The sequence below is a fragment of the Lutra lutra genome, chromosome 2 (genome assembly GCF_902655055.1).
Source record: "Lutra lutra chromosome 2, mLutLut1.2, whole genome shotgun sequence".
Classification (NCBI taxonomy): domain Eukaryota; kingdom Metazoa; phylum Chordata; class Mammalia; order Carnivora; family Mustelidae; genus Lutra; species Lutra lutra.
This window is the reverse complement of record NC_062279.1, coordinates 187,977,751-187,995,008: the sequence shown is the minus strand read 5'-3', so window position 1 is coordinate 187,995,008 and position 17,258 is coordinate 187,977,751. Positions and strand designations below refer to the sequence as shown.

The window sequence follows — 17,258 nt, the reverse complement described above, 5'->3', positions numbered from 1 at the left end:
AAATTAAAACCACATTAAGATATCACCTTACACCAGTTAGAATGGCCAAAATTAGCAAGACAGGAAACAACATGTGTTGGAGGGGATGTGGAGAAAGGGGAACCCTCTTCCACTGTTGGTGGGAATGCAAGTTGGTGCAGCCACTTGGGAGAACAGTGTGGAGATTCCTCAATAAACTAAAAATAGAACTTCCCTATGACCCTGCCATTGCACTACTGGGTATTTACCCCAAAGATACAGATGTAGTGAAAAGAAGGGCCATCTGTACACCAATGTTTATAGCAGCAATGGCCATGGTCGCCAAACTGTGGAAAGAACCAAGATGCCCTTCAACGGACGAATGGATAAGGAAGATGTGGTCCATATACACTATGGAGTATTATGCCTCCATCAGAAAGGATGAATACCCAACTTTTGTAGCAACATAGACAGGACTGGAAGAGATTATGCTGAGTGAAATAAGTCAAGCAGAGAGAGTCAATTATCATGTGGTTTCACTTATTTGTGGAACATAACAAATAGCATGGAGGACATGGGGAGTTAGGAGAAGGGAGTTGGGAGAGATTGGAAGGGGAGGTGAACAATGAGAGACTATGGACTCTGAAAAACAATCTGAAGGGTTTGAAGAAGTGGGGGGGTGGGAGGTTGGGGGAACCAGGTGGTGGGTATTAGAGAAGGCACAGATTGCATGGAGCACTGGGTGTGGTACAAAAACAATGAATACTGTTATGTTGAAAATAAATTTAAAAATGATTAAAAAAAAGAAAGAAAAAGTTAGAAAAATCAAATTTTGTACTTAAATCAAATCATTATATTGTATATTTTAAACTTACACAGTTATATGTCTATATCTCAATAAAATTCAAACAGATAAAAAGAAGAAAAAAAAAAGAAAAGAAAGAAGTGGAAAATGATTCTAGGGTTCCCAGATGGGGACAACAGCATAGATGGTGCTGGGACCAACTAACAAATTTAACTGAGAAGTAAAACACAAGAGGAGGTGTCAGGATGAGAAACAGAGGAAAAGAGGAAATGATGCAGAGCCCACAACCCTGTCAATTTGGCCTTCAACTACCTCCCCTCGCCCTGGAGCTGTCATCACTAAATTAAGCCAAATGCTAGTGCCTGACAACTCTGCCAGGGGCCAGTGAAAGTCAATAGATTTAGGCTGCTGCAGGATAACAGGACATTCATTCTACCTCTGACGGCCCTCTCCTGGGACCTCCCTGCCTGAAGAGTCCCGATATAGAATGCTTCCCAAGAGGACATCAGTATTTCAGCTGTCACCAACCCCTGCTGAGAAAGAGGCACAGTTCAGGAGTGAGGATCCAATCACCATGAGCCCATAGATCACAGTCTCCACCTTGACTCCTTAAATTGTGTCACCAAGCAGATGGGAAGCCAGCATTGAACCCAGAGCACAGATGCCACGCGCTCACGCAGAGTATGAGTGAGCTGTGTGGTTCTTCTTTTTAATTTCTTATCTGATAACAAGCTTCCAGTCTCCAGATCAATATTGCCAGCATACTGCTGTTCACCCCACCAGGCATACTTTGTTGTCTCTATTACTCTTTTTAGAGAAATAATTATCTGTGTACACACCCGTGTAAAAATTATTTATAGTTCATTCTTTCTCTTCCCAAATTAAACAATTAAAAGATGTATTTGTTAAAAGGTTTGTCTCTTCTTTTCATGGTAAAAGCTTGTTGAGCTAATTTGCAGTTTTGTAAAAGTAAGGCTTGATCCCCTAGGATCTGTAAACAGAGGCTGTGAAAGTAGAAAAGATGTGACAGAGAGGGTATAAGTCAGTAATTCCTGTCCACAGCATAATGGCGTGAGGAAAAAGTACACCATCACGTGTCTGAAGAACCTGCAGAATGGCCAGCTTCAGCAAAACTGCAGCCCAATCTGTCTCCTGGCTGCCTGGAGAGGCAGAAACAAGAGGAAAACCCGGCACTTGACAATCCTCTCAGCACTAGAAACTGGAAAGGAGCTCCTTGAAACATATTCCTGTGAGGATGGAGGATTTACTGTTTTAATGCTGGCCACAAGTAACTCAGGACTGTCTTCCCATCTATGAATTATCTCTGGTATCTTAACTTAAGGGCATATATGAATAATTCTCAATGGTACCCCTAACCACTTCTCTCCTTTTCTTTCTACAAGGTTTAGCAATGTCCTGAAGGAACCACACAAGGGAAACTACCCTCCCCTTAGCCAGTCTTGTCACCCAAACATTCTTTCACAAGCAAGTTAAAGAACTGGGGTGATTCTTTTACACAGCAGCGTGAGCTCTGCTAAACCAACTGGATGGCCTTCAGCAAGTACCTAACCTCTCCGTACTTTGGTTTCATCATCTACAAAATGGGTTAATAATAGTCTCTAGTACCAGATGGCTATGTCAATTAAAAACATTAACACAGGCATGTGTTGTGCCCAGCACACAGTGACTGCCCCCAGTATATTAGTTGTCGTCACAATTTTTCTAAGGAGCAGCATACATCAGTCACTAAGAATATGAAATCCACAGTCAACCTACTTGGATTCAAATACAGATTTCACCACTTCTCAGCTGTGTGATGCTATTTTAGAGGTGTGGCTATTAGAAAGTGAGCAGGTCATGAGGATGAAACCCTTATGAATGGGAATTAGTGTCCTTATAAAAGAGGCATCAGAGAGCTCCCTTGATAAAAGTGGGTCCTAACCAGACACTGAATCTTCCTGTGCCTTGATCTTGGACTTTCCAGCTTCCAGAACTGTGGAAAGTAAGTTTCTGTTGTCTATAAGCCACACAGTCTCGAATTTTGTTATAGCAGCCCAAACACATCAAGACACGCATACATACACTTTTACACACACTAACTTAGAACATTCTCAGCATATAGTAAATAATACATATGCTCGTCATTTTATTATTATTATTATTATTATGAGTTAAGAAAGACAATATATAAGTAGTAAGCAGTAATGTAATAGTTCATACAATTGGAAGTTTTAGGGCATCATTCTGATACACAGGAAGAGCCTTGAATTTTAACTAGATAAGTTTTTCTCCAATATCTTGAGCCTCACAATCATCATCTGTAAAGTGGGATAATAAAATAAATCCTTAGTCTGAAACATTACAATAAAACTCAGAAGTCATATTTGTAGAACTCTGAATCAAAGGACTGAGACAACTTTCCTGCCTAAATCCCATGCTGACCCTCTTCCCCTCTAGAGTCTGGTCAAGAGAAATATATACACAAGGAATCAAGTCAACTGTGAAAATAAGTGCTGTTCTATAAATTACTTAGAGCTACATATAAGTCCACAGAATAATCCACAGAACTCAGGAAAGTTATATACTTATGATTAAAGTTGTATTAAAAGAACATAAGGCAGGAATGCCAAAATGAAGAGATCAAAATCTAAGAGGGTCACAAACAAAAAGTGTCTATGTCTTTAAGACATGTGATCTTTCCAGCACATCAATGTCTGATTACCAGCCAGGGCTCAACTAAACTTTGGTGTGATAATCATTGACCACATGACAGACCTCAATCTCCAGCCCTTCTCCTTTCCCCAAAGGTCAGGAGGGCATTGATATCACCTGAATCAAAGCCTTAATGTCTAATCACACAGTTGTTTTTCCAACTTGGCCAGTCCCCCTGTTGATATCTAGGGTTCCATCAGGAATTAGCATAAACTCAGAGGTAATCCTAGGATCTCACAATGAATAACAAAGATACTCCTGTCCTTTGGAAAGTTCTAAGGATTTAGAAGCTCCCTCACAAGAACCCAGGAAAAAGAACAGAGAAATTATTTATTATGCAATGAATGGGGAGCTTATAAAATTGGAATTCATTCAACTACCCATTTGATAAGGCAACTTATCAAGGAAGGAACTAAAGTACTCAGTTTGGCATCACATATATTAGAAAACTGGAACTATATAGAAAAGATCGGCAGAGCCTCTGCCCAAGGATGACACATAAGTAAATGAAGTGTTCCATATTTTTAAAAGCAAGTGATGTAGCTGTCTTTGCTAACACACAAAAACAGATGCAGAGAGACAGACAAAATAAGGAAACAAAGAAATATGTCAAAAATTAAAGAAACAGGACAAATCATAGCAAGACACCTAATGAAACAGATAAAGTCAATATGCCTGATAGAGAATTTAAAGTAATGACCATAAAGATACTCACTGGACTTGAGAAAAGAATGGAAGACATCAGTGAGATCCTTAACAAGGAGATAAAAAGAAGGACCAATCAGAGATGAAGAATATAATAATTGAAATTAAATTACTAGATGGATTAAAGAACAGCTTAGAAGAAACATAAGAACAAATCAATGGCCTGGAAGACAGAGTAATGGAAAGCAACCAAGCTAAGTAGATGAGGGAAACATTATACAAAACGAGAACAGACATAGGGAACTCAGTGACTCCAACAAGTGTAATAACATTCACAGTATAGGAATCCCAAAAGAAGAGAGAGCAAAGGGGGGCAGAACATTTATTTGAAGAAATAAAGGCAAAAACTTCTCGAATTTTGGGAAGGCAATATAAATTCAGATCTAGGAGGCATAGAGATCCCCCAATAAAATCAACCTAAGGAGGTCCACAACAAGACACAAAGTAATTAAAATGGCAAAAAGCAGTGATAAACAATGAATTCTAAAAGAAACCGGGGGGGGGGGGGGGGGGTAGTTACATACAAGGGGAAACCCATAAGCCTATCAGCAGATTTTTCAACAGAAACTTCGTAGGCCAGAAAGAAGTGGCATGATATACTCAAAGAGCAGAAGTGTCCCTGGATGGTTCAGTAAGTTGAGAATCTGACTCTTGGTTTCAGCTCAGGTCATGGTCTCAGGGTTATGGAATCAAGCCTGCATCAGGCTTCCCACTCAGCAGGAAGTCGGTTGGAGATTCTCTTCCCTCTCCCTCTGTCCCTCCACCCACTCACCTGCATTCTCTCTAAAAACAAATAAATCTTTAAAAAAACAAACAAACAAACAAAACAAAGTGCCAAAAAGGAAAAATCTGTGGCCAAAGTACTCTATCCAGCAAAGCCAACATTCAGAATAGAAGGGGATATAGTTTCCCAGACAAACAAAAGTGAAAGGAGTTCATGGCCATTAAACCAGCCATACTAGAAATGTTAAAGAGGATTCTGTGAATGGAAAGTAAAGACCAAAAGTAAGAGTAACAAAAGTAGAAAACTCAGAAGCAGTAATAATATCAGTAAATCTGATATAATCAGTAAATCTGACTCAAGGGACTCCCTAAGCAAAGGAAGTAAAATATGACAGCATATACCTAAAACAAGTAGAGTCAAAATGAGTTCAAATTTAAGCAACCAACTTCTGCTATAGGCAGAAGATGTTACATACAAACCTAATGGTTACCACCAATCAAGCACCAATAATAAGTCTGCAAAAAAGAAAGAGAAAGGAATCAAAGTACATCAGTAAAGAAAGCCAAGTAAGAAGAGCAAGGGAAGAAAGGAACAAAGAGGTACCACAAAACCAAACACAAGACAAATAACAAAATGGCAATAAATCCATACCCATCCATAACTGCTTGAATGTAAATGGACTAAATGCTCCCATCAGAAGACAGAAGGTATTGGAATGGGTAAAAAACAAGACCCATCTATAGGCCGCCTACAAGGGACTCACTTCAGCCCTAAAGACACATGCAGGTTGAAAGCAACAGGATGGAGAAATATTTGTCATGCAAACAGATGTGAGAAGAAAGCTGGGATAGAAAAACTTCTATCAGACAAAGTCAACTTTAAAACAGTGAAATGAAGGTTGTACCAAGAGATAAACAAGGACACTATATAACCACTAAGGGGACAATCCAAGAAGAAAACATAACAATTGTAAATATTTATGCACCCAACATGGGAGCACCCAAATACAAAAGGCAGCTAATAACAAACATTAAGGAACTAATTGAGAGTAATACCATAATAGTAGGGGACTTTAACACCTGACATAAATCAGTGGCCAGATCATCTAATTAACAAGGACATAGTGGCTTTGAATGACACACCGGACCAGATGGATTGAACAGACTTTCAGAACATTCCATCCTAAAACAGCAGAATGCACATTCTTTTTAAGGGCATGTGGAACAGTCTCCAGAATAGGTCACAGATTAGGTCACAAAACAAGTCTCAACAACTTCAAAAAGATCAGAGGTATACCATACATCTTCTCTGGCCACAACACAATGAAACTAGAAATCGACCATAAGAAAAAAAAATCTGGAAAGAGCGCAAGTATATGGAGGTTAAACAACATGCTACTAAACAATGAACTAGCCCATCAAGAAATCAAAGAGGAAAGCAAAAAATACATGGAAACAAATCAAAATGAAAACACGATGATCCAAAAACCTTTTGCATGCAGCAAAATTGGTTCTAAGGGCAAGTTTATAGCAATACAGACCTACCACTCCAAGAAGCAAGAAAAATCTCAAATAAACAACCTAACCTTACACCTGAAGAAGCTAGGAAAAGTAGAACAAACAAAACTCAAATCCAGCAGGAAGAAAGAAATCCTAAAGATTAAAGTAGAAATAGGGGCGCCTGGGTGGCTCAGTGGGTTAAAGCCTCTGCCTTTGGCTCAGGTCATGATCCCAGGTCCTGGGTTCGGGCCCCACATCGGGCTTACTGCTCAGCAGGGAGCCTGCTTCCTCCTCTCTCTCTGCCTGCCTCTCTGCTTACTTGTGATTTCTCTCTGTCAAATAAATAAAATCTTTAAAAAAAAAATAATAAAGTAGAAATAAATGATAACAAAAAAATTTTTTTAATTTATTTTCAATGTAACAGTATTCATTGTTTTTGTACCACACCCACTGCTCCATGCAATCCGTGCCCTCTCCAATACCCACCACCTGGTTCCCCCAACCTCCCACCCCCGCCCCTTCAAAACCCTCAGATTCTTTTTCAGAGTCCATAGTCTCTCATGGTTCACTTCCAAAAATTTTTTTAAAAAGCAACAGAATAATGAAACCAGGAGCTGGTTTTTTGAAGAGATCAACAAAACCAATAAACCTCTAGCCAGACTCATCCAGAAAAGAGAGAGAGGATTCAAATAAACAAAATCAGAAACAAAAGAGGAGAAATAACAAACAACACTTGTGAAATAAAAGGATTCTAAGAGAACATTATGAAAAAGTATATGCCAAGAAACTGAACTATCTGGAATAAATGGATAAATTTCTAGCCACATATAACTTACCAAAACTAAAGCTGGAAGAAATAGAAATTTGAACAGACCAATTACCAGCAACAAAATCAAATCAACTCTCAACAAACAAAAGTCCAGGACCACACAGCTTCACAGGTGAATTCTACCAAATATTTACAGAAGAGTTAATACCTATTCTTCTCAAACTTTTTCAAAAAATAGAAGAAGAAAGAAAACTTTCTGATTCATTTGAGAGGCCAACATTACCCTGATTTCAAAACCAGATAGATAAAGACAGAACAAAAAATGGGAACTATAGGGCAGTATCTCCAATGAACATAGATGCAAAAGTCCTCAAAAAATATTAGCACTCTGAGGGGCGCCTGGGAGGCTCAGTGGGTTAAAGCCTCTGCCTTTGGCTCAGGTCATGATCGCAGGGTCCTAGAATCGAGCCCCGCATCGGGCTCTCTGCTTCACGGAGACCCTGTTTCCTCCTCTCTCTCTACCTGCTTCTCTGCCTACTTGTGATCTCTGTCTGCCAAATAAATAAATAAAATCTTAAAAAAAAAATACTAGCACTCTGAGTCCAACAATGCATTAATAAAAATCATTCACCAAGATCAGGTGGGATTTATTCCTGGGATGGAAGGGTGGTTCGATATTAGCAAATCAATCAATGTGATACATCATCTCAATAAGAGAAAAGATAAGAACCATATGATCATTTCAAAAGACACAGAAAAGCATTTGACAAAGTATAATATCCATTCATGATAAAAAACCATCAACAAAATAGGTTTAGAGGGAATGTACCTAAGCACTATAAAGGCTTTCTACAAAAAACACACAGCTCACATCATACTCAATGGTGAAAGACTAAGAGCTTTTCCCCTAAGCTCAGGAATAAGACAAGGATGTATACTCTCACCACTTTTATTCAAGACAGTATTGGAAGTTCCAGCCACAGCAATCAGACAAGAGAAAGGAGTAAAAGCATCCAAATTGGTAAGAAAGAAGTAAAATTTTCACTATTTTCAGATAACATGATAGTTTATATAGAAATAGTTTATATAGAAAACCCCAAGGACTCTACTAAAAAACTACTACAACTGATAAATGAATTCATTAAGGTCAGGAGGTACAAAAATCCATATCCAGAAATCTGATGCATTCCAGATTTTCTAATAATGAAGAAAAAGAAAGAGCAATGAAGAAAACCATCTCACTTAATAATAGCACCAAAAATAATAAAATACCTAGGAATAAACTTACCAAAGAGGTGAAAGTCCTATACTCTGAATACTGTAAAGCACTGATGAAAGAAACTGAAGATGATACAAAGAAATGGAAAGATATTCCATGCTCCTGGATGAAGAACAAGTATTGTTAAAACATCTAAACTACCCAAAGCAATCTACACATCCGATGCCATCCCTATCAAAATGCCAACAACATTATTCACAGAACTACAACAACGATCCTAAAAATTTATAGGGAATCACAAAAGACCCTGAAGAGCCAAAACCATCTTGAAAAAGAAAAACAAAACTGAAGGCATCACAATTCCAGATTTTAAGTTATACTACAAAGCTGTAGTAATCAAAGCAGTATGGTACTGGCCCAAAGACAGACACATAGATCAGTGGAACCAAACAGAAAGCCCAGAAATAAACCCACAATTATATGGTCAATTAATCTTTGGCAAAGGAAGAAAGAACATGCAGTGGGGAAAAGACCGTCTCCTTAACAAATGGTGTTGGGAACACTGGGCAGCTACATGCAAAACAGTGAAACTGGACCGCTTTCTTCCAGCATACGCAAAAACAAACTCAAAATGCATTAAGGACCTACATGTGAGACCTGAAACCATAAAAATCCCAGAAGAGAGCACAGGCAGTAATTTCTCTGACATGAGCCATAACAAAATGTTTCTAGACAGGTCTCCTGAGGCAAGGGAAACAAAAGGAAAAATAAACTCTTGGGACTGCATCAAAATGGAAAGCTTCCGCACAGCAAAGCAAATCAACCAAGAAAACTAAAAGACATCTTACTGACTGGGAGAAGATATTTACAAATGACACATCTGAAAAAGAGTTGGTATCCAAAATATATAAAGAATTTACACAACTCAACCCCTAAGAAACAAATAACCCAATTAGAAAATAGGTAGAGGGCATGAACACACATTTCTCCAAAGAAGACATACAGATGGTCCACAGATACATGAAAAGATGCTTAATATCACTCATCATCAGGGAAATGCAAATCAGAACCACAATGAGATATCACCTCATATCTGTCAGAATGCCTAAAATTAAAAAAAAAGAAGAAAAAACAAGTATTGGTGAGGAGGTAGAGAAAAAGGAACCCTCATGCACTGTTGGTGGGAATGCAAACTGGTGCATCCACTATGGAAGATGGTATGGAGGTTCCTCAAAAAATTGAAAACAGGACTACCCTATGATCCAGTAGTTTCCCGGTTGGGCATTTACTCCCAAAATACAAAAGCACTAATTTGAGGAGACATGTGCACCCCTATGTTTATTGCAGCATTATTTACAATAGCAATTTATAGAAGTAACCTAAGTGTCCATTGATAAATAAATGGATAAAGAAGACGTCAGGTGTCTGTGTGTGTGTGCGCGTGTGTGTGTGCATGTGTGTGATGGAATATTATTCAGCTGTATAAGAGAATGAAAATTTGCTATTTGCAACAACAGAGATGGAGCTATAGAATATAGCTAAGTGAAGTAAGCTGGTCAGAAAGACAAATACCATAAGATTTAACTCCTATGTGGAGTTTAAGAAACAAAACAAGGGAAAAAAGAGAGAGAGAGACAAACTAAAAACACAGTCTCTTAACCATAGAGAACAAACAGATGGTCACCAGAGAACAAACAGATGGGGGTGTGGGGATGGGTGAAACAGGTGATGGGGATTAAGAGTACTCTTTTTTTTTAATCATTTTTTAAATTTATTTTCAGCATAACAGTATTCATTGTTTTTTGTACCACACCCAGTGCTCCATGCAGTCCACGCCCTCTCTAATACCCACCACCTGGTTCCCCCAACCTCCCACCCCCCCCAACCTCTTCAAACCCTTCAGATTAAGAGTACTCTTATCTTGATGAGCACTGAGTAATATATGGAATTGCTGAATCACTCCATGGTGCAACTGCAATGAATATAACACTGTATGTTAATGACACTGAAACTAAATTTTTTAAAAAAGAAAACAATTTATCTGAGTTGATCAGTGGAAATAAATATTCAACAAGACATTTTACTTCCATTTCTACACAAATAAAAACATGTGTTTTTTTTTTCCTTTGAAAATACCCTAGGGTGAACTGGAACCGACTAATCTTTAAAGAAAGTCACATTACTTTACTGAAAGGAACTCTTTGGCTATTAGGATTCCGCTGGATAACAATACTTTCTTACTAAAATAAATGAACAAAATAAGGGAAGTGGAAGAGCAACCAAATGAAGTCTTTTTCCTTAACTGTAACCATATTAAACGAGAAATATAGATCATAGTAGCATATGAGTCCCCACTTTCTAATGTTAATAATATTACTATTAATGTTATTATTATAACAACTACAATTTATTGAACACCCATTATATGTCAAGCACTTAACCTCTTTGAAATACACATCAGCACAATTCATGCAAAAAGAAACTAAAAGTTATAGAAATGTAGTATGGACCTAAGGTAAGGAACAGCAAATTACGGCCCACAGGCCAAATCCACTCACCACCACCTCTTTTTGTGTGAACTTCAAGTTAAAAATGCTTTTTTATATTTTTAAATGATTGAAAAAAATCAAAAGAAGAATAACAGTTTGTGACATGATGCTATTCAAATTTCAAGTGTACCAATAAAGTTTTATCAGAACACAATGATGTCCATTTGTTTCTATATAGACTACAGCTGCTTTCACTACAATGGCGGAGTCAAATAATTGCAACAGAGATGATGTGGCACATAAAGTATAAAATATTTACTCTCCAGCCTTTTACAGAAAACTTGCTGACCATTGACAGAAGGTCACATGGCTAGAGAGTAGCAGAGGTAGAATATAATAATACTGTTTCTCTAGTTCCAAGATGAATAGCAGCAATCTTTCTTTGTTATTTTGAGCCTACTATATGGTCCCAGCGGTCAGAACCTTGTTCAAACATTTCAGTTATCCTCAAAATTATCAGCTTTCTACAGTTAAGAGAACTGAGCTTAGAGACCTTAAGTCACTTACCCAAAGTTATGGAGCTGGCTCCTTACATCTCCATTCTCTCAGTCCTGACACCTGCATGTGAACCCCATTCTACTCAGAAGATAACACAGGGCTTCCTAAATTTAATGTTTTCATTCCACCCAAGAAAAAAACAAAAAGACTGGACAGTATAACCTGAGCTGAGGTTCCACCTCAGAGAAATGACACAGTGTCCGGTCCAGGCAGGAATATATCATCCTTGTTTATGGCTACAAGGCCCAAGGCCATTTGCCCAAAATCTTTTGCTTTCTTATTCCACTCTGCGAACCAGACTTTAGCAACTGAAGGTTTCTAGAGTCTGGGTAATATTAGATTTGGGTAAGAACTCAGAATAGCAAAACTGATATGACTGAAGGACTGAAGATAAATACCCCAGTTCACAACAAAAAGGCAGGGAAAACATCTATGAATATTTGAAAGATCATACATCAAAGGAGGAAGGAAATGAGAAATTGCTTGCTGTTATCCGAGGAAAATTGTAAGCTGATAAAACGGAGCATCAGAAAGCATAACCTATTCAGAAGCATAGAGAAAGTGAGGCACACCCAGGCCAAAACAAGCTTTGCTCAGGCCCTGATGGAAGGGGTAAGGACCTGCCAAACTTGTCAGCCAGCCCCAGGAAGCAGAATGTTCCTTTTAACTTCAAATTTACTCAGTTTGTTCCATCAGGATGCAGATTCTTTTCCTGAAAACTTTATAAAGACAAACAGACATTGAGGACGGCTGCCCTTTACATGGTGAAATGAATGAAGACCCTTTTAAGACTTAAGTAGGCTTAGAACTAGCTAGGTAAGCCTCTGAGCTGTAGACCACACTCCCACACACAGGCAATATTGCCGGTCTCCTGTAGGACCACTTTGGGATAAGAAGGGGAGAGGGAAATGGTTACACTTGGGGGAGGAGAGAGAACATTTTGACAGAGTGAGAAAACCATAAAGGAAGATAAGGATGATATTTTGACCAGACGTGGGCATTGTCCATGGCAGTCTCCTGGACAGGTCCACTTGTTCCCTGGGCACAAGTAGATCAACTTCAAGGACCTAGATGAGAATGGCTGAGATGAGGAGGTCCTTTGCTCAGCTTCTGCTGGGAGCCAGCTTAATTCTGGTGCCCCAAAGACATCACCCACTGTGTGGATACTGGATTCTCATCATGTCAGAGCCACAAGAAGTACCTCTCCAGAGTCTGCCAGCAGCTGGTATAGACAGGTGGGAGCCAGCATGGAGAAGAAGCTGATGGACAGAAGTTAATACTAGCTAGTGACTTCAGTTAACCGACGGACATTCTGCAAAAATTCCCCCAAATAAGGGAAAAGATGCATTTTGGATGAGGGAGACCTAAAGCCTTGTTATTTCCCAGGCAGAATAGATATGAAACTGGTAGATATGAAGTCTATACATATACAGAATAAACTATAAATGTCTTGATAATTGTTCATTCCAATTGCTCCTCACTGTACAATTAGAGAAACCTCTTCCCGGCATAAGTTGCCAGTTGCTTTCCTGACTTGGTCTTGCCTGTCTTCTTATTCTGTGCTCCAAAGCTCTTCCACAACCTTACACATAACCTGCTTATCATTATCAGAACCTTTCTCTGTCTCTCTGTCCTCAGTTGTTCAGTGTTCACATTTTAAATACAGTAGCTTCATCAACTGCAGTTCCCTAACTCTAGCAGCCTGAAATTTACTGATTAGACAGTTCCTGCCCAATTATTTGCATCTAACACATATTCTGAAGGGTCAAATATTTTATATTACAAAACACAAATTTTGAAATTTTGTCTCTAAAGCTATAGAAAATAGTCTAAAATAGTCTAGAATAGGTACCATTGATTAAGCACTACTTTCTTCTAGAAGCATTACTAACTGCCTCTTCACAAAAACTTTGCCAATGAGCCATTATCCACATTGTATAGCTCAGAAGGTTTAAGAAACTGGCAGCCTCTTCAAGGTCAGACCTAAGTAGTAGTACTGAGAATCGAACCTGGAGTGCCGGAATCCAGAGCTTGGATTCCATCCCCATTGTTGCATTTTCCAGGAAGGAAATGACCGTGTGTACAATGGTGCACACCAAAATCGCAGGGCCGTCCTAAGGGTGCAAAAGCAGCCATTTGTACTGAGTAAGTAGGAATTAAACATTATCTTTTTAGATCTTTGCCAACTCGATCAAGAGGAACGGAGTTTGACTTTAGCTCTTATTTCTTTGATTACTAATGAAATTTGACTTTTTTATTCTTATTGGCCATTAATTTTCTTCTTTTATGAATTGCCTATTCATGTCCTTTGTTCTTTTCTCTATTGTGGTTCAAGTTTTTTCTTATCAATCTTTAAGACCTCTTTCTACACTGAGGCCATTAATCATTTAGTCATCACATTCATTATAAATGTTTTATCCCAATGTATCATTTTTTCTTTTAATTTTTATTATGGTGATCATTTATGTGCAAAAGTTCAAAATACACAAGTAAATCTAAGCCTTTCGAGCCAGCTTTACATACAATGTACCTTTATCTTTGTCCCAAATTAGCCCAAAAGCAGTCAGGTCCAAGTGGGATTACGCTGCATTAAACGAATGTCCATAAATGAACTGACAAACTAAAATGTCAATGTATTAATTTATAATAAGGACTGTACTCCAGCAGTAACTCAAATACCACATGGGCAATTTGATAAGTACAAAAAACTTTATACCATCCTCCTATATCTTGGAGTCAGTATTATACCTGGACCTCCAGGACTTGCTATTATTATCCCTTTGCAACAGAGAAAGAGACTCAGAAATGACTGACTTTGTTAATGGCATAACAAAATAAGCATCCAAATCTCCTCTTCATTGTTTGGTTAAAACACACACAACTGTGTGAAACGTATGTTTTGATAAGAACACGGTCCTTAATTGCACCAAGCATGAAAAAGCAACACAAACATCTTACTTTGCCAAACATATAGATCATTTAAAACGTGAAAAAATGAGGAAAACAGATGTAAAATTGTCTAGGAGAACGAACAACTTTATGATTTGTTTGTCATCTTCTCCCTCCTCGCCTTAACATAATATGTAGCATATCCCACGACAGCTCATAAAGTGTACCACTGCCACCAAATCACTAGTTTTTATGGAGACAGTAATGAACATAAGATACCTTAGTAGGAGTTATAAAAATGTAGACACTTCTAACATTAAAAAAACAAGTGGAAGTATTTTGTAAACCAAAAATATTCAAATGCCTTGAGAAATGGGGATGTTTGGAACCAAAACTACTACATAAATATCCGCAGTTTTACCCATACACTATTTTTCTGGGATTTACAGCTATTCCCCATTTTTAATGCCCTAGCTCTGGCTTGTTTAAAAATAGTTTGCAAGTGCTTGAGAGTAAGTCCTATTTGATTTTGAAGGGGATAGCTGTTGGGGGTACTGAAGAAACTTGTACAGGCAAACATACAAAATTGCCCCCCAACCAGCAAAAGGGCTTTTTGCTTTGTGCTTCTAAGGGTCTACATGTCCTTGGACAAACAAGTTTTGCTTGTGTAAAAGTGAAGGTGCTCTCTCTCTCTTCCTCTTCCACATTTCAAGGATTAAGACATTTCAGCCTCGTCCAAGTTCCAGGTCTGTGAAAGTCCCTTAGCATCTCAGATATTAATATGGCTCACACTGATGTGACTTAAATAGCCTTTTTAAAATTGAATCTATAATACTATGCTTATTTACTGTTCCTTGACAGGTACAAGATCTGATTGAAAAAGAGTTTCTCCAAACATTCAGTATTCGGAACAGTCAAGGAAAGATAAGAAGAATGTATTAAAGGATTAAGGGCAAACAGAAAATGAAGATGAGGGCAGGACAGAGAAAATTAAAATAGCAATGAAGTAAGATTTTGAAAAATGGCATTTCTGAGGACAAATGAAATTAGCCAAATTTAACTCTAACTATCATAGAGCACATTTTCAGCCTGTTTAAAATATGTTCTTCTGCTTTGCAGTGCCATTTTGCCCAAGTGTTTCTCATCCTGGGGGCTGCCAGTTAGCACTTGTATTTCAATGCTATTCGCCACTGTTATTTGTTGCTGTCCAGGACCACCATGTAAAACGTGTGTGCATCATTCTCCTAAAGAAGGAATAGGGGGGATGGCTTTGGACCATGTTACACAATAAAAACTACAGAATCCAAGCTACAAATGGTGCTTACATTTCAATTCCTCCCTATTCACTACTGATGTAAATATCTTCAAAAAGTACTTACTTCCAAAAGCCTCTTTCTGTCTCTTTCAAAAGAAAATGTATTTTCAAATTCTTGGAAAGGCTTTACAGAGAACCCTGTGACTTCCCTAATTAAAGGGCCCATTCAGCCCACATGGCAGCCATTACCAGTTCCTGGGCTTGAGACAGCAAGGCTCTTACTCTGCCACTCTGTGAGATTAGTAGGGAAATAGAGGGCATATTGTCAGATGGAATATTATACCATTTTGGCCCCCCAAAAGATGTTAAGAGTTGTTGAGCTGTGGCATGCTGCTCAAGAAAGAAGACAGCGTTAGTAATGAATTCACACACACTGACCAAAATGCAAAGAGACGTATTTTTCTTTTCAATAGAAAAGTCTGAATTTCTGTACACTAGCCATCAGGGAGATTCAAATTAAAACCACATTGAGATACCACCTTACACCAGTTAGAATGGCCAAAATTAGCAAACAGGAAACAACATGTGTTGGAGGGGATGTGGAGAAAGGGGAACCCTCTTCCACTGTTGGTGGGAATGCAAGTTGGTGCAGCCACTTGGGAGAACAGTGTGGAGATTCCTCAAGAAATCAAAAATAGAGCTTCCCTATGACCCTGCAATTGCACTACTGGGCATTTACCCCAAAGATACAGATGTAGTGAAAAGAAGGGCCATCTGTACCCCAATGTTTATAGCAGCAATGGCCACGGTCGCCAAACTGTGGAAAGAACCAAGATGCCCTTCAATGGACGAATGGATGAGGAAGATGTGGTCCATATGCACGATGGAGTATTATGCCTCCATCAGAAAGGATGAATACCCAACTTTTGTAGCAACATGGAGGGACTGGAAGAGATTATGCTGAGTGAAATAAGTCAAGCAGAGAGAGTCAAGTATCATATGGTTTCACTTATTTGTGGAGCATAACAAATAACATGGAGGACAAGGGGAGATGGAGAGGAGAAGGGAGTTGAGGGAAATTGGAAGGGGAGGTGAACCATGAGAGACTATGGACTCTGAATAACAATCTGAGGGGTTGGAAGGGGCGGGGTGTGGGAGGTTGGGGGAACCAGGTGGTGGGGATTAGGGAGGGCACGGATTGCATGGAGCACTGGGTGTGGGGCAAAAACAATGAATACTGTTACGCTGAAAAGAAATAAAAAATTAAAAAAGAAAGAAAGAAAAAGAAAAGTCTGAAGTAGAGGCCATTACTGTTATCTATTCAGGGACATTAGCAGCTTCTCCAATGACCTGCCTATTAACTGTCTAGATCTTATCCACACTGTATGCTAGTGATGCTTAAAATGTGGGTCCCAGGGGCACCTGGGTGGCTCAGTGGATTAAAACCTCTGCCTTCGGCTCAGGTCATGATCCCAGGGTCCTGGAATCGAGCCCCACATCGGGCTCTCTGCTCAGCATGGAGCCTGCTTCCTCCTCTCTCTCTGCCTGCCTCTCTGCCTACTTGTGATCTCTGTTTGTCAAATAAATAAATAAAATCTTTTAAAAAAATAAATAAATAAATAAATAAAATGTGGGTCCCAGAGCAGCTGTAGCAGTATCACCTGGGAACTTATTAG

The 17,258-nt window shown here is 38.8% G+C and overlaps 1 non-coding gene across 1 annotated transcript; it reads left to right on the top strand.

The window, feature by feature from the left end:
- The first annotated feature begins 3,899 nt into the window (after positions 1–3,899).
- On the top strand, positions 3,900–4,001 carry LOC125094561 (U6 spliceosomal RNA). The gene has a single exon (XR_007125580.1). It is a non-coding gene; the product is annotated as a U6 spliceosomal RNA (small nuclear RNA).
- Positions 4,002–17,258: the final 13,257 nt, after the last annotated feature.